Source organism: Canis lupus, chromosome 24, assembly GCF_011100685.1.
Source record: "Canis lupus familiaris isolate Mischka breed German Shepherd chromosome 24, alternate assembly UU_Cfam_GSD_1.0, whole genome shotgun sequence".
Taxonomy (NCBI): domain Eukaryota; kingdom Metazoa; phylum Chordata; class Mammalia; order Carnivora; family Canidae; genus Canis; species Canis lupus.
Genome location: NC_049245.1, coordinates 22146798 through 22166135, shown reverse-complemented (window position 1 = coordinate 22166135; position 19338 = coordinate 22146798). Strand labels below are relative to the sequence as shown.

Here is a 19338-nt window from a genome sequence, read left to right as displayed (position 1 = left end):
ATACTTTCAAATAGTGATTAAGCTTTAAGCACTTTCCAAAAGACACAGGAAAAGACTCTTTTGCTCTCTGAAAGAGTCAACAAAGCCCAAGTATGTGAAAATAAGATCATAACCCCAATCATCTACAACTTGCTCTCAGGGGTTTCCACCACCAGGGCCACTTGTGCAGGTCCACATCACCTCCCTGGGTCTGAGCAGCATGGAAAAGTGAAACTGGGGGCAAGAGGATGTCAACAGCAAAGGAAGACACATAGGAGCTCGTACTCTACACACCTAAACCCTACCAGTCCCAAAGTCATCTCCTGGAAGCCTCGCCCAAACCACCCCTCACACCTCCTGATAGCTTGTCGGGCGCTTGCTTTGTGCCAAGCTACTTGACATGCCCTGTTTCATTGGCTATCTGCATCAGTTCATCAACTCGTTTTACAGATAAAGAAAAGGTGGCTCAGAGATTAACTTGTCCAAGACAAGGCCACACAATTACTGTAGATGCAGAGTCTCCAACTCAGACACTGTCGGCTGGAAACTGGAGCCTTGGTCCCCATTCCAGGGTGCCCTAAGAATTCTGCCTCTCCCCATTCAGGGCCCTTTCAACGTACACAGCTCATTATCTTAACCGCTCTGAGCATCAAGTGTTAGGAGATCCCTGGATAAACAGTCAACTGACGCCCGACCGGGGAAGGGACCTGCCCAAGGTCACACAGCGCGCCAGGGGCAGCGGCGAGGTCCGGACCCCGGGCTCTCGCTGCCCTGCCTCTCTCCGGAGCTGGGTCTCTGACCGCGGCCCCAGAGCCCTCCGGGCGGAGCCCGACGCCTCGAGGCCGGGTCGGAGGGTCGGGCCGCACCTCCGCCCGAAGGAGGAGGGGCGCGGCTGCCCGGACCTCGGAGGATGCCCGGGAGGCTGGGCAGAGGATGCTCCGGCTCGTGGAGCAGCAGAGCCAGGCGGCGGCGCCGGGGCGGGCCTCGGGGCGGATCGCTAGCGGCGGGCGCGACCGGCCTGCCCGGAGGGAGCTCGGGCCCCTCCCCGACTCACCTGCGGCGCGAGCCGACAGCGGGCGGCGGCGGCGGCGGCGGCGGCGGCGGCGGCGGGGGCGGCGGCAAGCCCCGGGCTCAGCCATTCCCCGCTGCCCCGGATGGGGAGAGACGGCGGCCGCTCACTTCCTTAGCAACCCGGCTCAGCGACCCACTTCCTTAGCAACCGATGTCAATTTCAATAACTTTATTGGAGCACGAGCGGCGAACAGGGAAGCCGGCGCAGGGAGCCGGGCCGGGAACCGCACTGGCGCTTAGTAGGCGCCCAGCGCGCCTCGGTCCTTCACCCACCCAGGAGGTGAGGCGAGCGCGCTGTGCCCGCCTCCATCTGCCGGGCTCTCGTGCCTCAATTTCCCCATCTGTAAAATGGGACTCAGCGCCTTGGTCGAGCCACGCGAGGTCACGCGTTTTCAGCTGCCAGTTGACCTTTCCCAAAGCGCTTTCAAACCCATTATCTGATTAAGTCCCGAACTGCTACTAAGACTTGTAGGGTCACTCAGTCACTCAAGCCATAAAAGTTTAGGAATTACCCCTCTTTCTTCCCTCTCCTTCACTCCCTCATCCACTCACGCATCATCTCTCTCCATCTGCCTCTCAAATATTTCTCCCATCTCTCCACCTTTCTCCATCTCCAGTGCCACCCTGATACCTGCTTCCACTCATGTCCAGCCCTGCCCTGCCAAGCCGTTCTCCCCTAAGGAGCCAGGCTGATCACTTCAAAAGGTAAAATAAATCATGTCCTATTGCTGGCTTAACATCCTTTGATGGAATCTCACTGCTCTTAGAATCAAATCTAAAGCCATTATGACTTCCTACAAGATTGAGACAAGTCTGTTGCAGCCACATTGGTCTGAAAGGCTAGGTTCTAATCCACCACCACCCCCATAAAAATCCATATGCTGGGGGCCCCCGGGGGCTCAGTTAGTTAACCCTCTGACTCTTGATTTCAGCTCAAGTTTTGATCTCAGGTTCATGAGTTCAAGCCTCGTGTTCATCTCCACACTGGGCATGGGACCCACTTAAAAAAAAAAAATCCATATGCCATTCCTCACCAAACAGAAGCTCCACAAGAGCAGAGTCTCTTTTTACCACTATAGCTGCCATGCCTAAAACCTTGCTTAGTCTATGGTAGGTGTTCAATAAATATGTATTACATGAATGGATACTGAGATGCTCTTCCTCACTCCACACCTTGCCTTTACCTATTCTAACAGATATTGGTACTTGCTCCCCTTTCTTCCTTGCTCCTGAACACACAACTAGACTGACTACCCTCTTCTCAGCCTTCCTTGCAGTTAAGACCAATTTCTGGCCAATTGAATATGATGCATGCATTCTCAGGCCTGGCCCATAAAAACCTCCCATATACCTGTTCACACTTTCTCTGCTTTAAAATGAAGGACTCGGGATCCCTGGGTGGCGCAGCGGTTTGGCGCCTGCCTTTGGCCCAGGGCGCGATCCTGGAGACCCGGGATCGAATCCCACGTCGGGCTCCCGGTGCATGGAGCCTGCTTCTCCCTCTGCCTGTGTCTCTACCTCTCTCTCTCTCTCTCTGTGACTGTCATAAATAAATAAGAATTAAAAAATAAAAAAAATAAAAAAAAATAAAAATGAAGGACTCCATTGTACATCTGAAACTTACAACATTGTATGTTAACTAACTGGAATTAAAATAAAAACTTAAAAAAAAAAGTGAAGTATTCCAAGGCTTTCGGAAATGGTTGAGCCGCAAAGTGGAAGGAAACTGGTCAATGAAAAAAAGAAAAAAAAGAAAAAAACTGGATCAATGAGACACCCCTTAGAGGAGAGCTGGCCAGGAAGCCGGCCAACCTCCATTATTTAAGATGGACAAGGAAATAAACTTTTGTTGGATTCAGTGATTGAGATGTGGAGGCTTTTTGTCACAGTAGTTAGCTGGTCCCAACGAAGATACCTAATTCTGAATCATCCTTTGGGTCCCAGTTTACTTCCTTCTCCTGTTAACCTACACTACTATTCTACCTACCATTATTCAATAAAATTAAGTAGGTAAATCATGTTTACCCTATAATGACTACAAATACTGTTTTCTACTAAATCAAATAATGTATTTATGTTCATGTTTCATTAAGTCAATGTTTCATTTCTTCCACATCTTTTGGTGCTTTCTAAGGCTAATAATTGTCTTGATTTTTTTTTCTTTTTCATTAGTTTTTTTTTTTAAGATTTTTTTTTTTATTCATGATAGAGAGAGAGAGAGAACGGCAGAGACATAGGCAGAGGGAGAAGCAGGCTCCGTGCAGGGAGCCCGACGCAGGACTCGATCCTGCGACTCCAGGATCACGCCCTGGGCCAAAGGCAGGTGCCGAACCGCTGAGCCACCCAGGGATCCCCTCATTAGTTTTCTTTATAGCTATTGTCAATTTTCTTTGTATAGGGTCAATAAATCAGGAAAATGCTCAGCAATGAATTTTCAGGATACTTAAACATCACAAATAGTATATGAGTTTTGTTTTGTTTTTTCTCCTGAAGACCTCAACTCCAATCTGTACTAATGCTCTGCAAACCTAATGCACAACTGTCATTCTCTGTCTTTCCTATGTCTTTCTCCTGGCTTGGATTCCCAGTTCCCCAGACCCAGTGCCTTCTGGTTTATGGATTTACTCCTTCATTTCCATGTAGCACATCTTTCACTAGATTCCTAAGAAAAGGTTCGTGGAAGCAACTATGTTTAGTCCTTGTTTGTCTAAATATGTCTTTATACTGTTCTTACACTTGATTAATAGTTTAGCAAGGTATAGTAATCTAGGTTGAAAATTATTTTCTCTTGGAATTTTCAAGGCCTTGCTCTACTATCTTTTGGTATCTACATTTAAGACCTCTAACATTATTCTGAATCCTGTTCCTTTGTATATGACTAATTCTTTTTTTTTTTAATCTTTGGAAGCTTTTACGCTGTTCTCTTTATCTAATGTTATGATATTTAATGATGATTCCCCCCAGTGAGTGCTGTTCCTCATTGTGCTAGCTGAATCCTTTCAATCTGGAGACGTGTATCTCATTGTCCTGGGAAATTTCCTTATATTATTTCTTTGATAATTTTCTCCTATTTTTTCCCCTTCTGTTCTCTCTTTCTGGAACATCTCTTAGTCAGAAGTTGTACCACATGAACTGAGCTCTTAATATTCTCATTGTTTTTCTCTTATTTTCCCTCTTTTTTTTTAAATTTTTTTTTTTGTGTTTTTGTTCTACTCTCTGGGAGATTTCCTCAACTTTAGCATCCATCCTCTCTGTGGAAGGATTCTGGATTCATCTTTCAGTCATCAATATTCCCTTCTGCACAGTCTGAGGCATAACTTCCTCCCTCTGTTAAGTCAGTTACTACTTGTCCTCTGTCTTTGTCAGCCAAAAGCTTGCTGGACCACTAATATCTTCCTCCTGTACCATTAGCATCATGGGATGATACATTTTTTAAAATTCTTTGTTGTCATATAAGTGGAGTTCATGGGAACCTGGGTGGCTCAGTGTTTGAGTGTCTGCCTTCAGCTCAGGGCATGATCCTGGAGTCCTGGGATTAAGTCCTGCATCAGGCTCCTCACAGGGAGCTTGCTTCTCCCTCTGCCTATGTCTCTGCCTCTCTCTGTGTATCTCTCATGAATAAATAAATAAAATCTTTTTTTTTCAAAGTGGAGTTCGGGCAGCCCCCGTGGCCCAGTGGTTTAGCGCCGCCTTCAGTCCAGGGCGTGATCCTGGAGACCCAGGATGAAGTCCCGCCTCAGGCTCCCTGCATGGAGCCTGCTTCTCCCTCTGCCTGTGTCTCTGCCTCTCTCTCTGGGTCTCTTGTGAATAAATAAATAAAATCTTTAAAACAAATAAATAAATAAATATAGAAAGTGGAGTTCATATAGGTGTCATCAAACCACCATATTAAACTGGGTGTCTTTATTGCTTCATAATTTTCAAAAACAAACGTGGATTAAAGGGGAGAACAGATATTTCCAAGAAAAAGAATAGAAAACATGGCCTTTAAACATGCAAAAACATGCTTCTGCTCACTCATATTAAAGGAAATGAGGACACCTGGGTGGCTCAGCGGTTTGGCACCTGCCTTTGGCCCAGGGCGTGATCCTGGAGACCTGGGATCGAGTCCCACATGGGGCTCCCTGCATGGAGCCTGCTTCTCTCTCTGCCTATGTCTCTGCCTCTCTCTGTGTCTTTCATGAATAAATCAATGAAATATTTAGTAAAAAATAAAATAAAATAAAGGAAATGGAAATTTAAACAATTGTAAGACTTTTTTTCACTTAATCAGAAAGAAAAAGGACATTTGATAAAGCACTGCTGATGTGTTGATGAGAGTGTGGTGCTGATTGTGCCCACAGCAATCTGTGTAACACTCTGTAGAGGAATAGGATTAGTAGGAGTAATAGTAGTAGTACTAAAGCATAGAGTGACCAACTCCTTCTGGTTTGCACAAGACTTTGCTTGTTTAAGCACCAAAAGTCTCATGTCCCAAGAAAACACTCGGTCTGGGCAAACTGTGGTAGCTAATTTAGGGTGGTAGGATAATTTTTTTGATACATTACTAGTATGTTCCATTTCCTTTTCACAGTGTGATACCTTTTTGATCCAACCTGGACTGTGAGGCATTTATTGCTCAGGAAAGAGTTATTTTGGAAGAAAAATAGGGAAAAGATTGTCTAAGTCCCCAAATTCCTGGAGAGGGGATTCAGAATGAAAGAAGTATTGACAAGTCAGATCAGAGCTTCCAACCTCGTTTCCAGAGGTTTGCTAAGTTTGAGGGAAACAATGGTAAGAATGCAATAAGGGGAATGAGGCCAATGGGGTGGGAACAAAAGGTCCTGATATAGAAAGATCATGGGGGCCAGAGAAGAGACTCCTCCCTACCAGATAGAGCAAACTCCGAACCAGAAATGATCTAATTCCAGTGAGCACTATTCATCAAAAGCAATAGAAACCAACTCTAACTGAAGGCAACAGAAATGAGATTCATTAAAGGGGTAATGGGAAGTTCAAAAAATCACCAGGAATTTTCTAGAAGTGGCCAGGAATGAGGAAGGCCAGGTCATGTGGGAGCATGTACTATTGGCCAGACTGGAGGATGCCCAGCTTTCACCACAGACCATGGGCATTGTCTCAATATTACTCTCATCCACCCTCCCCATAAGGATTCTCCATAGTCCCAGCTCCTTTGTAACCCAAGCTCTGAATGGGTGAGGTTTTTTTTTTTTTAAGATTTTTATTTATTTATTCATGAGAGACACAGAGAGAGAGGCAGAGACACAGGCAGAGGGAGAAGCAGGCTCCACATAGGGATCCCGACGTGGGACTTGATCCCGGGTCTCCAGTATCAGGCCGTGGGCTGAAGTCAGCGCTAAACCACTGAGCCACCCTGGCTGCCATGAGTGGTTAAGTTTTGATCATATGTCTATCTCTTACCTGTAGTAGAAGCTGTTAAAGCAAACATCTGAACTTTTGGGTTTCTCTGGTGGCAGAAAGACTACCTTCATTTACAAAATGAGAACTCCCAAACATTGGAAAGAGTTGTGTTGCTATGCAAGAAAAAAATATCTCATTACAACCAGACATCTCCTTGCCAATGAGCTCCATCAGTCCTCCCCCTCATTGTCACTCAGTGAGGATATCTCTGCCCGGTGGCAAACGTGACACCCAGTGACCACCCAGCCAGAACGAAGCCCTCTGTGCCATGCAATTTTGCTCAGTCCTCATCTGTCTTATCCTGTGAGGACATCCCATTTTAGTGGCTGGAGGCATCCCAAATGCTCTGCAACAGTGGAGGGCACTGGATACTTAGGCAGTTGGGAGCAGGAGGAGAGTGAAGAAAGGGATCTGCTGGTACCTAGCCTGGGTCAGACTGAATGGAACCAGCTTGCAGTCTCCTACCAAACCAGGAGAAAGGTAAATCATAGCCTGGACACCCATGGACAGTTTTATTATGACCTCACCCAGGAAAAATAGCTTCTGACGGACACCCCACAGGGCTGACAAATGACAGATGGCCTGACTCCTCTTGCAACGGGAAAATCACCAAATTTCCTTTCTTCCCTCTGACATTCTAGAGCAGCATTGTCCAAAAAATCTTTATACAGTAATGGAAATATTCTATGTCTGCAGTGTCTAATATGGTACCTACCAATCACATGTGGCTATTGAGCGCTTGAAATACGGCTAGTGCTCCTGAGGAACTGAATTATATTTACTCAATTTGAATTAATTTGAGTTTAAGTGGATAGTGCAGCTCTGGGCTATGAAAAATAACAAGCCTGTGGGGTCAAGATGGTCTTAGGTTTTCTTAGGTTTAATCTCTGCTCCACCTCTCGCCAGATAGCTGAATGATTCAGTGTAAATCACATTAACTCTCTTGGACTCAGTTTCCTCATCTGCAAAATGGGGCTATTAATGCTACTGCCCCAGTTTGTTGTGAGAATTGACTGAGATATGGTGTGAGACAGTGCCTAGCACTCAGTAGGTGCTCTGTAAATGGTGGGTGTCTTTTCTTCCTTTATTGGATGAAGGCCTTAGTGTCCTCCAGGGAAACAATAATTGCAAATGTAAGGAGTCCTGCTGGTTAAGAGAGTTGGATATTTTGGGAAATGTAATATCATTTGCAGAAGAGGGTTGAAAGGGGGTTGTGTAAAAAGACTGCAAAAGTGACTGAAATAAGTCAGACAGAAAAAGATAAATACCCTATAATCACACTTATATGTGGAAACCAAAAATCAAAAACAAACAAACCGCAATAACAACGAAAATGTGAGCTCATGGAAACAGAGAACAAATTGGTTTGGTAGTTGCCTTAGGTGGTGAGTGGAGAGTGGGCCAAATGGGTGAAGGGGGTCAAACGGTACAAACTTCCAATTATAGAATGAATAAGTCCTGAGTAGGTAACATACAGCAGAATGACTATAGTCAATGATCTTTTTATTTTATTTTATTTTATTTTATTTTATTTTATTTTATTTTATTTTATTTATTCATGAGAGACACACCAAGAGAGAGGCAGAGACACAGGCAGAGGGAGAAGCAGGCTCCATGCAGGGAGCCCGATGTGGACTCGATCTCGGGACTCCAGGATCACGCCCTGGACCAAAGGCAGGCACTCAACCGCTGAGCCATCCAGGCGTCCCAGTTAATGATCTTTATATTGCATATTTGAAAGTAGCTGAAAGAGTGGATCTTGAAAGTTCTCATTATAAGAAAAAAAACTTTTTGTAACTGTATGTGGTGATGGGTGCTAGCTGGATTTATTGTGGTAATCATTTTGCAACATATACAAATATCAAATCATTAAGTTGTACACCTGAAATTGATATAATATTATGTCAGCTATAGCTCAATTTTTTAAAAACGGGCTGTAAAGGGAATGATTTATTAGAATGCAAGGAGGTGGCATCCCAGAGCCCCTTTCCAGAAGAAACAAGATGCCGGGCTTGAATGGAGGCCAAGCACCTGAGATAACCTGGATGGTTCTTGCTTGGCTGAGTGCCCAGTGTCGATGAGGCTCTGGGACCTGAGGGAGGCCCTGCCAGCTGAGAATCAAGCTAATGCCTTCTAAACTCACATCTTTGATGTTTTCTGAAGAAAACCAGACGGGAGTTGGCTGCTAATTGCTTCTTCCTCAGGCATTTAACTGGCTGTATGTCCTTGGGCAAGTTAATTCACCTTTCTGGACCTCGTTTCCCTATTTGCCCCCGGAAGGGCTGCTGTGAGAACTTACCCAGAGAATGGGTAAGAAATTGCTCTCCCAGCTTTAAGGTACCATAAATCATGAGGATGAAGAAAAAACAATGATAACTGAAATCTCAGAGCCCGAAGCAGGTCATAGATGCCTGGTGACTGGACAATGCTCCAGAATCATTGAATCATTGTCCCAGGATTGGGTTTTGTCTTACTTATCTGTATCCTCTGGGCGTAGCACAGTGCCTGGCACATAGCAACACACAACACACAATTTAAAAATATATATTATCAACATTTGTATTTCACATTAGATTTTTAAAAGCATGATACTCAACGTTGGCAAGATTAGAGAGAGGATCACTTTTATCCTGCTGCTGATGGGATGAAATTGGCACAGATCATAAGGAAAATGAACATGATGACTAAGAACCATCTGAGTCAGCCCATTCCACTTCCAGGAATCAATTGTGAGAAAATAATGAGAGATGTTCCTAAAGAATTAGTCACCAGTATGTTCATCCTGGCTTCATTCACAATAGGGATATATTGTGTCTGATATTAGGAGAATGACCAGATAAACTAAGATTTGTCAGTAAGAAGGAATATTAGATTACCACTGAAAATGATGTTTTTTAAGAGCATCTGATGATATGGGGAAATGTTCATGAAAATATAATAAGGGGAGGGATGCCTGGGTGGCTCAGTGGTTGAGCATCTGCCTTCAGCTCAGGGCGTGATCCCAGGGTCCTGGGATTGAGTCCTACATCAGGCTCCCACAAAGAGCCTGCTTCTCCCTCTGCCTGTGTCTTTGCCTCTCTCTCTGTCTCTCATGAATGAATAAATAAAATCTTTTCCCCCTTAAAAAAAGGGGGAAAGATATATATTTATGTCCACTAGGAAAACTTTTTTTAAAAGATTTTATTTATTTACTCATGACAGACACAGAAAGAGAGAGACAGAGACATAGGCAGAGAGAGAAGCAGGCTTCCTGCAGGGAGCCCGATGTGGGACTTGATCCCAGGACCCCAGCATCACGCCCTGGGTCGAAGGCAGGCACTCAACCACTGAGCCACCCAGGCATCCCACTAGGAAAACTTTCAGCGCTTCATGGTGGTCACTGAGAAAGTCTCTTCCATAATCATCAGAAGGAAAAGGCAACCTACAGAAAATAATATTTGCAAATCATATCCAGCATGTATAAAGAACTCCTACAATCAACACAACAAAAAAGCAACTTGATTAAAAAATGGGTGGACTTAAATAGACATTTCTCCTAAAATCTACAAACGGTCAATAAACACATGAAAAGAAGCTCAATATCACTAATCATTAGAGGAAATGTAGATCCAAACCACAATGAGATCCCACTTCACATTAAGATGGCTATTTCCAGAAAACAGACAATGACAAGTGTTGGTCAGAGAAAGTGGAACCCTTGTGCACTGTTGGTGGGAATATAAAATAGTGCAATCACTGTGGAAACAGTATGGTGGTTTCTCAAAATACTAAAAACAGAGTTACCAGATGATCCAGAAATTTGACCCCCAGATATATACCCAAAAGAACTGAGAGCAAGGTCTCAAAGACATATTTGCACACCCATGTTCATAGCAGCATTATTCACAATAGCTAAAAGGTAGAATCAACCCAAGTGTCCTAAACAAAATGTGATATAGACATGAGATGGAATATTACTCAACTTTAAAAATGAAGGAAATTAAGGGGTCCGTGCCTGGCTCAGTCAGTAAAGCCTACAACTCTTGATCTCAGGGTTGTGAGTTCAAGCTCCAGAGTGGGCATAAGGCAAAGAAAAGAAAAGAAGAGAAGAGAAAGAAAAGAAAAGAAAGAAAGAAAAGAAAAGAGAAGAGAAGAGAAGAGAAGAGAAGAGAAGAGAAGAGAAGAAAAGAAAAGAAAAGAAGAAAAAGAAAGAAACAGACAGGGACACCTGGGTGGCTCAGGGTTTGGGCACCTGCCTTCGGCTCAGGTCGTGATCCTGGGATTTGGGATCGAGTCCTACATCGGGTTCCCTGCAAGGAGTGTGCTTCTCCCTCTATCTGTGTCTCTGCCTCTCTCTCTCTCTCAGTCTGTGTCTCTCATGAAAAAATAAATAAATCTTTAGGAAGAGAGAAGAAAGAAAGAAAGAAAGAAAGAAAGAAAAGAACGAAAGAAAGAAAGAAAAAAGAAGAAAGAAAGAAAGAAAGAAGAAAGAAAGAAGAAGAAAAAAAAGTACGTAAGGAAGGCTGATTACTTACTTCCTGCAGTCCTCCTTCCTTCAAGGAAGGCCGGAAAGAGCCGTACTTCCTACTGTTCCTGGCTGGTTCTCCTGCCTTCCTCTCCCTCTTTCTTTCTTTGCCTCCTTCCTCTTCCTTCCTTAAGTAAGACATAGATTCATTCTGACATGCTATAGAACCTCAGTGGATGAACCTAGAGGACATGATGCTAAGTGTCTGGTAAGCCAGACATAAAAAGGTAAGTACTGTATGATTCCAAGTATAGGAGGTACTTAAAATAGTCAAAATATAGAGACAGACCACGGAGTGATGGCTGCCGAGGGCTGAAGGGAGGGGGTAATAGGGAGTTGTTCACTGGGTCAATAAGCTGTGGTACACCCAGACAATGGAACATTACTCAGCACTAAAAAGAAATGAACTATTAAACCATGAAAAGACAAGGAGGAAACTTAAATCTGTATTACTAAGTGAAGAAGCCAAACTGAAAAGACATTTTGTATGCTTCCAACTCTATGACATTCTGGAAAAGGCAAAACTATGGAGATGGCAAAAAAGATCAGTGGTTACCAGGAGTTTACAGGAAGGGATGAATAGACAGGGCACAGAGGATTTTTAGGGCAGTGAGATTTCTCAATAGGATACCATAATGATGGATACATGTTATTATACATGTGCCCAAATGCAAAGAATGTATAATACCAAGAGTCAACCTTACTGTAAGCTTCTATAGGCTCTGGATGATGATTATGTTTCAGTGGAGGCTCATCAATTGTAATAAAAGTACAGCTCTGGTTGGGGACATTGAAAACAAGGAAGGCCATGCGTGTAGTATGTGGGGAATCTCTGTACCTTCCCCTCAGTTTTGCTGTAACCTAAAACTGCTCTAAAAGAATAAAGTCTCTTAAAAAAAGAACCTAAGTAGGTATTGTGATCCTAATGAAATCTGTCATTAGCAATCCCACCATCCTGGAGCTGGTGATTACAGGATGACCAACACCTGGAGGAGCATGAAGATCCATTAGGACATGATTATTTCTCTTTCCCTCCCCTGAGCAGCAAGGCCATCTCTGGTGCTGCTCACAACCAGACCCAGTCTCTGCAAAAAGCTGGCATCTGATACTGGGTAGCCAACCCATCAGGAAATGTTTGCTTAAAGTAACTATAGGAAAAACTATAGGAGGCAAGAGTAACTATAGGAATAACAAGGCACCTGAAGGTGGCTAAGATGTGGACTTTGCACTGAGCTAGAACTGTGGAAGTGAGGGAGTCTTAGATATACCAATTCCATGTGGCCTTGGACAAGTTGCTTTTCCTCTCTGAGCTTCAGTTTCTTCATCCATGAACTGGATGTGACTCTGGCTAGATGACCTCACAGAATTCCTATGGGAGAGTCGATAATGAAGTGCTATAGTAAAATGCTTCATTATTTAATGGCCAGATGGAAGAAGCATAGTGATTATTCTCAAGTACAACTAAAGATTCCATATGAGAACTGGGGAGCGCAGGCTAAGGGAGAATCACCCATCACCAGCTGTGGAGCCAGGTAGATCTGGTGTTAGATCCCATTTCTGCCATTGATGTTGTGGGGTCTTGGGCAAGACACTCAATTTCTCACAGTCAACGAGTGTCAGGCCCAAGGAGCACAAAAGTTTGTGGCATCAAAGCTTATGAACTGAAGAGTCAGTCAGACCTGGATTCAAGACCCATGTCTGCCATTTATTAGCTATGTGTGATCTTTTGGCCTTTCCCAAAGAACATCAGAAGGAAAGAAATTCAAAGACACATTTTTAACCAGTAGAAAAGTGGGATCAGGGATAAAATGAGAAAGAGCAGATGGGATGGGGAGACAGATAATCCACATATACAAGGTGAGGGCCTATGGCAAGGAGACAAAGGGGAAGGCCACTGGGAGAGCTGAAAGTCCCAGAAGGGACATTTATGGAGCACTTACAAGGAGTCAAGAACATCAATCCTTACAATTCCCTAGTATGAAGGTACTATTACATCCCCACCCTATAGATACGCAAACTGGCCAACGGGACGTAGTTAACACCTGAGACTGGAGCCCACACTTCCCCTCTGCACACAGCCAGGTGGCCCACTACAGGCCCTTCACTCTCTCATGTCTTCTGCAGATAATGGGTGTTGTCTCTAAGGCAACAAGATTTAAAAGAAATATTCATTCCCTCCTTCCCCAGAGGCTCCCAGACTTGTGGACAGGAGACACAAACTCTTTACTCTGATTTGAGGTGAGGCCTGTGGAAGCTCATTCAGTGACTGGCAAACCATGATAATTCTCAGTTATCCCTGTCCTGCCCCTGCAGACCTGCCCTGCCCACGACTCTCTGATGGCTCCTCACCTCCCAGAGGAAAAGGCCGGAGGGTCCTCCTGCCAATGTGGACCTACCTTACTGTTGGACATGTTTCTCTTTTCTCTCTGGCCTGGCTCCATGAGCAGACAGGTCTCTCCATGCCTTTGTTCTAGGAGGTCTCCCCACCTGGAATGCCCTCTCCCCTGAGCCCCCTCACACACACACACGCGCGCGCGCGCACACACACACAGAAGCACGGCACATTCCTGTCCCTATCCATTCAGCACTGCCACCTGGACATAGGAATATGCTGCATGTTAGGAGGAAAATGTGAACAATTAAACAATTGAGCATAATTAAATTAAATTAAGACAGTTAAATTAAAATTAAAACAAAGTCCCCTAAATTTTGGAATGTACCTCAAAAACCCTCATAGGCTGACTTGGGATCAGTGGATGAAGCCTAGACAGGCCTTCATAGTGTGTTTATTAATTGCCTTTATTTAGAACTGCATATTTATTTATAAATATTTTTTCTTTATTTCTTTGCTCCTTCCTTCCCCCTCCCTCCTTCTCTCTCTCCTTCCTTCCTTTTCTTTATTTCTTTCTTTTTCCCTTTCTTATTTATGAACTATTTATTTATAGGAGTGCATTTTTTGGGTGCTTCCTATCTGTCAGGCACTGTGGTAAGCACTTTACAGTCTATCTTTTTTTTTTAAGATTTTATTTATTTATTCATGAGAGACACACAGAGAGAGAGAGGCAGAGAGATAGGCAGAGGGAGAAGCAGGCTTCCTGGAGAGAGCCCAATGTGGGACTCAATCCCCGAACCAGGGATCACACCGTGAGCCAAAGGCAGACACTCAACCACTGAACCACCCAAGTTCCCTACAGTCTATCTTTTTTTTTTTTTTTTTAATTTTTATTTATTTACGATAGTTACACAGAGAGAGAGCTAGAGAGAGGCAGAGACACAGGCAGGGGGAGAAGCAGGCTCCATGCACCGGGAGCCCGATGTGGGACTCGATCCCGGAGACCCGGGATCGCGCCCTGAGCCAAAGGCAGGCGCCAAACCGCTGCGCCACCCAGGGATCCACAGTCTATCTTTCTTATCACATATCTATCTCTTTAAGAGGAAGGACTTATTATTATCCCAATTTTACAGATGAACACTGAGGCTACAGTGATTACCAGATGAATAAGGGACAGAGACTCAGTCAAAGACTGTTCTAACCCAACTTGAAAGCCCACAACTTTGGCCTTTTCTGGACTCACAAAGTGGTGGATCATAGGCAGCATCTGCCTGCAGTTGTGTTTTATTTGGCCTACTCAATATTTTATAAAGAATTAATTGCCAATATTTAAAAACAAGATTTCCCATATACATTGGGATATGCAACTTCTCTTGAAATATCCAAGGGAAAAAAAAAAAAAGAAAGAAAAAGAAATATCCAAGGACTTGGCCACACTGGACGTGGGTTTCCACCTGGCAATCATTTGAGGGAGTAACAGTTGCCCCAGATACAACCAATGTGTGTGTTCCACTTGATTATATGCTCCCCAGCCCCCCACAGACCTACCTCATTCATTTTTATTGCCTGTCTGGCTCTTGGAATGATTTGAGTTTATGACTCCTAGGTTCATACCTTCTAATAGTTGGGCTTGCCTTGGGATATTGTCACCAAAGGCGGGCAAACTGAGGCTAGCAGGCTACTTGGTAGGGATATTGGAAAAAGATTTCAAGAGCCAGTTGGGGGATTGGGTCAAATAACATACAGTCCCTTCTAGTCTAGTCCTGCAGTGCTAAATATTTACTTTAGACTTTGCAGCATATATTGTTAAGAACTAACTTCTCCTCTGGTCTCAACTTACTGTTTCAACTTTCCCTTCACCTTGGTATTTTGATCAAACAATTACACCATATGAATTCTTAAAAGTTTCCTCAAATCCTTTTTGGAACAGGCATGGGGAACAAATAAATTTATAATAAGTATTTACATAAAGGGCTTGGTTCCAGGAACAGAAAAGAAACAACAGCAAAAAAGAATTGTAAGTTGTATAACCTGTATAGCTTGTATGAGTTGTAACTGTTAAGTTATCTCAGTTTCTCTGAAATTCTCCAGTCCAACTCAAGGACATAAAGAACCTAAGAGTCTGGATGTCGCAGTTTTGAGTATGAGCTTAGGTATGGTTAAGTGTCCTACTCTTGATTTTGGTCTAGGTCCTGATCTCAGGGTTGTAGGATTAAACCCCACATTGGACTCTGCATTCAGTGGGGAGTCTGCTTGGAATTCTCTCCCTCTCCCTCTGCCTCTTCCCCCACTTGCATGCACACACACACTCTCTCTCTCAAATAAATAAACAAATCTTTAAAATTATAAAACTAGCCATGGAAGGGTTTTTTTCCCTCCTGCATATTTGTTGACACTCCTCCTATTGAGGGGGGCGGTGGATCTATGTCCTCTTTCCTTAATTTTGAATGGGCTTGTGGATAATTTAACCAATAGAGAATGGCAGAAGTGATGCTATGTGACTTCTGAGATTGGGGCAGAAGAGACACACAGCTTTGCCTGGTTCTCTTGGAATATCTTCTCTCCAGATGCTTCCTTCAAGGACGCTTTCTCTTGGAACAAAATTTTAATTCTGCGAGAGATATTGAGCCACACGGAGAGGGCATCTGTAGGTATTCTGAACAGTGGCCGTATCTGAGCCCAGGTGCCACAAATGAAGCCACTCCCACGGTCATAGTCCCCCAGCTTTGGAGCAGGGACAAACCAGTTCTGCTGTGCTTTATCCAAATTCCCAACTCATAGAATCTGTGAGCAGAATACAAGGATTGTTGTTTTATATCACTAAGTTTGGGGCAGTTTGCTCTCCAGAAAATTTCTTGCTCTGCAGAAAATTGGAACAATAACCTAATAATCCAAGCCATAAAGAAAATATGTGTAAAAGCGGTAAATTCCATTTCATGACATTTCATTTCATTTCACTTCCCAGAAGTAACAGGTAACCCTGTTAGCAGATTTAAGTATATCCTTCCAGACTTTTCTATACTTTTCTTTTCTTTACATATGTATGTATAATAGAAATATATGGGTTTTGTGTTTCTTTTTTATTAAGATTTTATTTATTTATTTGTTTGTTTGTTTATTTATTTATTTATTTATTCATGAGAGACATGGAGAGAGGCAGAGACACACGCAGAGGAAGAAGCAGGCTCCCCACAGGACCCTGGGATCACAACCTGAGCCAAAGGCAGACGCTTAACCACTGAACCACTCAGGTGCCCCTTGTGTTTCTTTTTTATTTAAGTAAGACCGTAGGGCAGCCTGGGGGGCTCAGCAGTTTAGCGCCACCTTCAGCCCAGAGTGTGATCCTGGAGACCTGGGATCGAGTCCCACATCAGGCTCCCTGCATGGAGCCTGCTTCCCCTCTGCCTGTGTCTCTGCCTCTATATATCTATATAGACTATATAACAAGGCAACTTGCTTTTTTCTCAATAACAAAGCCTCAGTGATCGTTTTAAATTTACAAAGGAACTGAATTGGTAGTGATCCATTTACATGTTGTGGTACCCACCTTCCAAGGCTACCCTGAATGACTTCCCCCATCCCACTACATGCAAATCCTTGTACAGTCCCCACCCATACTGAACTGCAATGACTTGTATGACCAAGAGAATATGGAAGAAATGTTTGTGTGTCACTTCTAAGATTAGGTTTCTAAAAGGCACTGCAGCTTTGGCTCAGTCTCTTGATCTCTCTCTTTTAGATATTTTGTTCTGGGGAAAACAGCTGCCATATCATGAGCAGCCCTGTGGAGAAGCCCACACGGGGATTTACTGAAGCTTCTTGCCAACAGCCATGTGAATGAGCCATCTTGGAAGTAGGCCCTCCAGCCCCAGTCAAGCCTTCAAATGAGTGCAGCCCTGGCCAACATCTTAGCTCAACCTCATGAAAGAGACCCTGAGCCAGAACCATCCAGCAAAGCTGATCCCAGATGCCTGATTCTTAGAAACTACATGAAGTAATAAATTTTCATCATGTTAAGCTACTGAGTTTAGTCAGTTACTGCATAATTTATTTGCAACAATATATAACTATATGTAGTTCAAGTTTTTAAAAAATATAAACAAGCATGTAGCAAAAGCTCTTTGTCACTCTTACCTCTAAACTCTCACCTGATCTACCATCCTCTCTCCCTAGCCCTACTTAACTTAGAGTAAGCTCTTGGAAAATGTCAGATTTATTATCTTGGGTACAGATCCTCTAATGGATGTGATGACGGATGATCACTGATCATCTGACCCAAGAAAGACTGCAGCAGTATGGCGATCCTTTTTGGTAGCTGTAAAATTGTGCCCTTCTTTCTCCACAGGAACTGGGCCATTGGCCTTTTCAGCCTAGATGCCATTTTTCCCTGCCAAGGCCTCAGACACCCACATACATCCCCACATCCTGTCTCAGGTCTGGGGGTGGGGGCTTCCTTTCTGTGCACACTAGTGGAAAACATTATCTGGCCTTTTTCTTCAACCCATAGAAATCAGAAAGCAACCACTCATCTCCCAACATGTAGTCCCAGCCTATTTTTCAGACTTTTCTCCCATGGTACTCTCTCTCCATCCTGTTTCAGTCCTGTAGCCTTCACCCCACACTTCCGATCTGCTCTAAAACCCATCCAAGACATTGCTTATGCTGATCCCTCTGCCCTGCATGCTCTACCCAGCCCCCCACCCTTCTGAAAACAGCCACCAATCTTTAAGACTCAAACCAGGGGTCATCTCTGTGATTGTTCTCCTATCAATCCCACAGGCCTTCTTGCTTCCAGCCTAGCCCTTTCAGTCCATTGTATGCTTGAAAGCCAGAAGGATTGATGTGATGCAACCTGGGGTCATGCTTCCAGTTCCAGTAATATGGGTAAGCAGTCTCTACCTCACCTCTGCAGAAGGTAGCTCCAAATTCTGGACAGAGGCATGGAGCAGTTAGATCAGGCCTTGAAAAGTCAACAGTGGCAGGCAGGCTGGGGAAGAAGTACCACCAATCTGGCAGTGAATTCACACTTGGTTTTCCCTCTGGTATTTCCTGGGCTGTGTCAGTGCAGCCTTGAACCTAGAAGTGAGCACTGGTGCAAGGGGAGGGAGAAACAGGAATGAGGAAAGAGGTCTCCAACCTTCAGAGAGAGTGAGAGAGATCCCTATTTCTTTTCCCCATTCTCTTGTATCCTAGCTTCCAGGCCTCCCAGATGGTCAAGGTAGTGGCAGGTACCTATAGGAACCTGAAACCATGAGGAAGGAGAACTTTCCTCTCTAACTGAAGAAGCTATGGTCCCAAGGTGATGGGTTGAGCCCATATTGCTTTGGCCCCAGATATGGGTACAGTTGTGGAAAATGCACATCAGAGTCGAGTACATAAGGCCTCATGGAACCACAAAGTTGCACGGAGTTGGCAAGGAGAGAGGAGTTTGGGAAAGTGACCGCACAGAGTTATTTCCAGATTTCTGGGCTCAGTTTCTAGGTGTACATGAGCAGATCTAGTCTACACAACTCACCAGACTTTGAAAAACAGAATCATGAGCCAGGCCAATGCCTGAGTTCTGGCCAATAAATTATACTCATGCATGTGACATCACACAGGGTTTGAAAACAGGACTGACCCTGGAAACACAACCCAGAGAAGGCAAGCAGAGCTTGCAGCTTGAACCCACTTTGCCTGCTAAAACAAAAATATCAATATTTTCTACAGGATTTAAATGAGACCCAGAGCTCATAACATAATATTTAAAATGTCCAGGGAAAATTACATGCAATATAAAGAAGCAGGAAAATTTCAGCTTGCTTGGGAAAAGATAATGAAAAGATGCCAACTCTAAGATGTTGGAATGATCTGAAAAAGCCCTTAAAGCAACTGCTGTAGGGGTGCCTGGGTGGCTCAGTTGGTTAAGCTTCTGCCTTTGTCTCAGGTCATGATCCAGAAGTCTTGGGATTGAGTCCCACATGGAGCTCCCTGCTCAGTGGGGAGCCTGCTTCTCCCTCTCCCTCTGCCCCTTCCCCTGCTTGTTCTCTCT

The 19338-nt window shown here is 44.1% G+C and overlaps 1 protein-coding gene and 1 long non-coding RNA gene across 2 annotated transcripts in view; one reads left to right on the top strand and one right to left on the bottom strand.

The window, feature by feature from the left end:
• KIF3B (kinesin family member 3B) overlaps positions 1-1123 on the bottom strand; it is a 45024-nt gene extending 43901 nt beyond the window's left edge. The window contains exon 1 of the mRNA XM_038571955.1: positions 1034-1123. The gene's annotated coding sequence lies outside the window, so the exon portion shown is untranslated. The remainder of the gene's footprint in view (positions 1-1033) is intronic.
• A 107-nt stretch (positions 1124-1230) lies between these two features.
• Positions 1231-17315, top strand: LOC111092036. Its single transcript, XR_005377744.1, has 3 exons — positions 1231-1330; positions 1668-1755; positions 17047-17315. It is a non-coding gene; the product is annotated as an uncharacterized LOC111092036 (long non-coding RNA).
• Positions 17316-19338: the final 2023 nt, after the last annotated feature.